This window comes from Cyprinus carpio, unplaced genomic scaffold (genome assembly GCF_018340385.1).
Source record: "Cyprinus carpio isolate SPL01 unplaced genomic scaffold, ASM1834038v1 S000006456, whole genome shotgun sequence".
In the NCBI taxonomy this organism is placed as follows: domain Eukaryota; kingdom Metazoa; phylum Chordata; class Actinopteri; order Cypriniformes; family Cyprinidae; genus Cyprinus; species Cyprinus carpio.
The window spans coordinates 264,658-271,551 of NW_024879138.1; the positions used below are offsets into that span (position 1 = coordinate 264,658).

Here is a 6,894-nt window from a genome sequence, read left to right on the forward strand (position 1 = left end):
AGAGAGAGTGTGTGTGAGAGAGAGAGAGAGTGTGAGAGTGAGTGTGTGTGAGAGAGAGGAGAAATGTAACAAAGTTTAATGTTGTAGTGCAGCGAACTGTGTTTGAGAGAGAGAGAGAAGGAGGTGTTCAGAGAGTCTGTGGATGTTGTTTAAGCGGCGGTATTGTTTTATTGGACTCAATGTTGAAAATTTAAAACATTTCAAACACTGTTGGCAGAAGTGAAAAATAAATAATTTTATGAAGTAACAATTTTGTTTGATTCCATGATGTATTTTACTGAACATGAGTATTTACAATGCAAATCCAAATTATTTTAATTTACTGACAGTTACTTATATCTTGTCTTTTCACTTTATTAAGATCAGATTCTGCAGGTAAAATTACCATAAAAAGGTGACTTGACTTGGACTTGACTTGACCTACTACAGGACTTGACTTTGACTTGACTTGCCCAAGAAAAAAAATACTTGGGACTTACTTGGGACTTGAAGGTTAAGACTTGAGACTTACTGAGACTTGCACATGTGTGACTTGGTCCCATTAAAAAATGAATAGTTATTTTAGTTTAACACGACATACTTTTTCAGTGATACTATGAAAAACAAAAAGATAAAAAGCCATAACGGTCTTGTCAAGTAACTGTACGACGTTGTATGGGAATGCAGATACGAAAAATGTTGTGATTGTTACAGATACTGGCTGTTACATGAAAATTTAAATATGTAATGTCATAATTATAAAGTTTTGCAAATTTACATATGTAATGTTTGCATAAGGCTATAAATTAATAGCGTTTATTGATAAAAAAAACAACGATTTAATGCGTTTTCATTTACAATAGCATGAACCACGAGTAGTCGAGTAACTCAAGTATTTTTTAAATAAAAATCGACTAGTAGAAATCAGTCTTGCAACCCCTATACTGTACAACATTAATTAGTATTTCATTATTGTAAATGGTAATTTCAAGGCTAATTAGGTGTAGACGTAAATAAAACACAATCTAACAGGTAGAAAATTAAATTAGAAACATCTAAACTTTTCAGAACGCAAGTGCGCCGCTGGTCATGCACATCCTTTCCCGTAACAAAATTGAAAGCTAAGCCAAGATGGAGAAACAGCTGATCATAGCTGTACAAGGATAGCCATTTTTAAAAATGAATTTATTAGCAGAGCTACTGCAAGGGTTTTTAGTGCTGGGAAATCCATTTATTCTTTGCTGAAACTTCGGCGTCATCATGGAGAGCAGGTCATGGTTTCTTAGCAGCAGCAGACGCCACTGGAGCGCAAGCATAGAGCGCAGGCTACAGTGTGCTTTGGGAAAAAGGAGAAAAACGGCTCGCCTAGCGTTTTCCACACGTTTTCAGTCGCGACATGCAAATGTGGTTTTGTTTTGAAGGACAATTTTTCTTTTTTTTTTTCTGGACTCGGTCGAGACCAACGAGAACATTTGGTGAGTCCAAATGACCAAGTCCGAGACAAGTCCGAGTGCAAACACCAACGAGTCCGAGACAAGTCCGAGACGATAGAAAAAAATGTCTCGAGTCCAAGTCCGGACTCAAGTAATACAGCCCTATATATTTTAATGTAGTCAAACACTGAAATTCTTAGAAAATTTCACAAATAATTACAAGGAAGCAAGTAAAAGATTGAATTAAATATGACATTTTAACTGAAATTATATTTTTTTTTGTAAAAAATAACTCCAATAATGTTTGTATTTACAACATATAATTATTTTGCAGTGTAATGGGGTTCTTTTAAATCAAACTGCACAATAAAATCACATATCTTGTTAAATCAACTGTAATACTTACTTCCTGTGGTACAGGTGTAGGCTGGTTTCTGTTATAGTAAATCACACCAACAACAGGAACAGCAGCCACACACACAGAACAGCAAGAACTATTCCTGCTACAGCACCTAAAGACAAACCTAATTCTGAAACAATAATACAGATGGTCAATATTACTACCTGGATTTAAAAATAGCGACCTGCATTATAAAATTCCTCAAGGAAAAGAGGAATTATACTCACTAATGACTGAAACACTGAATCTTTTCACACACTGGTGACACTGATGCTGCGGCGACGACGACGGTGAATGCTGAATCTGCTGCTAGTGATCTCCAGTTTATAAACTCCTGCGTCTGAGGTTCTGGTGTTCATGATGGTCAGAGATCCAGTCTGATTAACTTCCAGTCTGTCTCTGAATCTCTCTTTACACTCATCATCTGTACAGATCTCACTCTGATGGCCATTGATTTCAGCGATGCCAATGTCATTAAAATACCATCTTATCAAATTTTTTGCTCTTCTTTCTACACCAGGATCTAAAGTAACAGATTCTCCCTCCTTCACTGACTTTCTCTTCATTTCATCTCGTTCAGCAGCAGAAACACCTGAAACACAAACCAACAGATGCTAGAGAACCTTTTGCTGAAGAAAAACGCCACACAACTCTTTGCTTTAAATCAAACTGTTCTAATGGTGTAAACTATAAAATCAACTTTCACAGCAAATGTTTAATATGATCTACATACTGTATATGAACATGAATGTGTATGTAATATTACAGCTGCACAATTAATAAAAAAACACAAGTGCAATTATTATATAATTATTATAACCATCAATGTGGAGACACAAAGTAAACCAGCGATTCCCTGTGCAGAAAAGAATCAACATGACTTATTACGATTATGATATAAAGGGAAATCATAATAACAGCAATTAGCATACAGATAAACAGAATTAAAAGGTCCGGATGTCACTGATATAATATACACAAACACATTTATAATCTGTGTGAAGAACAAATTTTCTGCTAGATTGGTTTATTCTTGAAGCTGAAAACATGGCCTTACATATATTGTACAACAAATGAGGTACATATATCTTGAAAAATAGTTTTTCCATATTGTTTCATATTTTGAATTGCATATTTTATCTGTAAAACACACTGATCATATTGATTTGATTTAAAACTTTAGATTGATGGAACTGAACGTGTAGTTAACAACCGTTCTCAAAAAATGTATTTAATAAAATTTTTTTAAATACATAAATAAAACAAAAAATCCTGTCACTATTCAAAATAACGATAACTCACGTGATTGTTTGTTTTAAGCATAACAATGCTACAATGCTAGCCAGCTCAACTTTGAACAACTGCGCCTATAAAAACACTTTCTTCATGGTCAAGTTGGGAATTCTTTTATTATTATTAAACCAATTCAATCAAAAATTATTTTTTTACTTTCACAGAAATAAATGTCAAAAGGACAAACAACAACAACGTTTTGGAACAGCCAGTTCTTAATAAATAGGAGTTTGTATATAAATATCAGTATATCCATAATGCTTATATTCTTTTGAAATATCCAGTGTAACCTTAATTCTTAACTGTTTTGGTTATTTTTAGTGTGGGACTTGTGTCTAAACAAATTACGGTTTTAAACGTTAATTTTAAATGTTAAATGACTCACCAAGGACAGTAATATTGAAGTTCTTTTCACTGCTGCTGGCGCTGCTGCTTTTGATGATATGTAGTTTATAAAGTCCAGAGTCTGTGGTGTTGATGTTCATGATGGTCAGAGATCCAGTCTGATTGTCCAGCTTCAGTCTGTCTCTGAATCTCTCAGTACCTTCATTACACTGAAAACTCTGACATATCTTACTGAGATCTCCAGTGATTTGAGCGATGCGAGTGTCATAAAAATACCATTTAATTCTGTCATTTTGGTTTGTTTTTACATCAGTGTATAGAGTGACTGAATATCCCTCTATCACACACACGTCTCTATCCGCACCAGATGTACCTGAACAGAAATAAACTGATACTAAATGACATTTTGGATAGTGGAACAAAAATGTACAACAAGAAAGTGCTGTGAAAATGGTTTCTGTGTAGTTGATAAAGATTGACCCTTAGACCCCTGATGAATATTAGCCCATTGAAGGTCTGGGAAAATATTGAGGCTTGTTAATATTTTATAGTTTTGGAAGCCATTGTTGCATGCATTTAGTCTACCCACACATTTCAACAGCACCACCCATGTTGGTAGCTGATTATATTTTAACATTCATTCACAAAAGACACTAAATTAGTTTTAAAGTAATAAACAGAATTAAGAATGTGAAGTATATTTGTAAGATTGACTTTGAGTGTCAGAATGCTTAAAAAAAATATTGTATGGTTGTTTATATGGTTGTAATAACGGTTTTGTGAACAGCATGTGTTAGTTGTGTTAATTATTTGACATGCATGTGAAGGTGATAGAGATACAATGCATACTTACCAATGACTGTAACATTGAAGATCTTGTTACTGATTCTGCTGCTGATCTGTAGTCTATAAAGTCCAGAGTCTGTGGTCCTTGAGTTCATGATGGTCAGAGATCCAGTTCTGATGATCCAGCTTCAGTCTGTCTCTGAATCTCTCAGTGCCATTATTACACTGAACATCTGTACAGATCAAACTCTGACCTCCATTTATTTGAGCGATGCGAGTGTCATTATAAAACCATTTAATTCTTTGTTGTGGGGTTACTGTCACATCAGTGTTTATAGTGACTGGATCTCCCTCCACAGACACAGGCACTGACACGACTTCTTCACCATCACTGGAAACAGCTGTTGAAGAGATGAACATTCATTATAAATCTGGGATAGTGGGACAAAAATATACATCAGTAAAGTGATGTGATATTTTTTGTAACAGATTCAGAATGCCTGGATTATAAATGTAACAAGCAAATATACAAACATATAAATATCATTGATTTACATGTTCACTCTTGAGTCGATCTCAAGAATGATATTGTACATTTCATAATGCAAAAAACAAAAAACAAAACAAAAAAAACATACATACATAATACATTGTCTTTTACTGCATATAATTCATATTTCTTCATTGAGAATTTTTTTAAAAAATGTGTAAAAATCTCAACCTCATGAACCAAATCTTGTGTCTCGTTTCTGTCTTGTGTCTTGAGTTAAGTGTTGGCGTTAATGATAATCAAACAACAAAAGATGAGGAGAAAATCACTCCCTGCTCTTGACAGAATAGCATTTGTAGCTTTTATAAGAATTATATAGTGAAAATTGTGCTCTACCATCACTTTCACATCTATGCAACCAATAAATAAATTACTATTAGAGCATGAAATTGTATGTATGGCACTAAATACATTTCTCAGGTAAGGTCACACAGCCTAGGGCCCCCCTGACCCCTTTAATCTTCCCCGCTTCTCACAGCCAGAAGCATGCACCCCCTGCCCTCCCTGACATGATATCAGCGGCATATTAACAGAAAATAAACAATTTTTATATTACTTTTTCAAATATTGTGCTTATAATGCATACAATTCCACTTTTATATACTGTATGGCCCTTTTGACTTAGATTTACTTAATAATTAATTTGTGCAATGCCCGATCCCCAACCTTCCGTCCCACATATACAGCATTTAAAAACACGAACAAAAATAAGATACTTTATATCGGCCCTACTTTTAAATATTCATTATAAGTGACATTGTTCTCTACAATAGCGACGCCATTTAACGTCATGTTTTCTGCATTCATCCGGACATTTCCGGAGGCTATAGGCCGAAAGTAGGCCTTCTGAACTGGACAACGGACGGACAAGACATACAGAAAACAGAAGCTTAAATGTGGCCATGTCTATAACAGTGCCATCTGAAACACTCAGCTACTCAAAACAGCTATAGCGAGTGGTACAGTTATCAAAACTGGCACAAAATTATAACTAGTCTACGTCACAGCGCCATTTGTTAAATAAAAATATAGTGTAACAAATACATTTCTTACCAGACAGGAAGAGTGCACACACTCCGAGCAATTCAGGGACCTTCATTTTCACCACTTTTCCACTAAAAAATGAACGCAGGTTCTATGGAGAATATAGGGTGTTGGCCCGATAAGTGAAAGTGAAAGGCAGTATCACGTATAGGGGTCCGTGTACGTTTGTGATAGTTTGTTTTTTTCGTTTTGAAACACAAAACAAAATAACGAGAAACCACCTGTTTTTCGTTTGTCGTTTCAAACCAAAAACAAAGAAACGGTAAAAAAAGAGCCGTTCTCCCGTTTTTTGGTTCTGAATCCAAAAACGAAAAATGACAAAACCAAAATCAAATAACGGTCCGATTTTGTTTTTTTGAAATTCCTTTTTCCATTTTTTCGTTTAAAGATCTACATTGAAATACAGACAGGTTGGCCACGTGACCCAGAAGTAATAGTAAATATGGCCTATCAAAATAAAAGCCAAGCTTTTAGAACGGTCATAATATGCAGCGCTAACGTTATACCAGAGTAACGTTAGAAGAAGAAAAATAAATTAATAAATAGCCTTATATAAACCTGGACCGGAATAAATATGTTAGCAACAGTAGTTTATTACAGCTATTTAATATCGTGCCTATCCAGACATCACCAGTCACGTTTAATGAGCGCATTGTTTGGCTCAATACAGTTGGTAATATAGGTTAACCTAAGAACTTATTGTGTGTGCAGAGTTGTTACTGTTAGCGCTATATTATATAATTAAATTTATATTTAATGTGGTTTCCACCGTAATGGATAACCGTTCCCCCTTTCTATCAGCAGGTGGCAGTATTTAAATGACTGACTGTATGGTGTCTTTGGTAACTGTTTTAAATCAAGATTACTGGTACAGATGTATTTATTGTTGTTCATTTTATTTTGTTTTTGATTTTATTTGCCTAATTATCATCATCACCATTCACCCAGCCCAGAGTTAAACCTGCTTCTGTTTTAACCTGATTATAACACTGCTATCAGCTTCTTATAGCAGCTCAGACAACAAACTCACATCAGACATGTCCTAATCCTAATGTAGGCCATCG

The 6,894-nt window shown here is 34.8% G+C and overlaps 1 long non-coding RNA gene across 1 annotated transcript; it reads right to left on the reverse strand.

The window, feature by feature from the left end:
- Positions 1-3,318: 3,318 nt before the first annotated feature.
- Positions 3,319-6,244, reverse strand: LOC122143590. Its single transcript, XR_006159240.1, has 3 exons — positions 5,840-6,244; positions 4,304-4,637; positions 3,319-3,823 (listed from the first exon to the last, which is right to left on the reverse strand). It is a non-coding gene; the product is annotated as an uncharacterized LOC122143590 (long non-coding RNA).
- Positions 6,245-6,894: the final 650 nt, after the last annotated feature.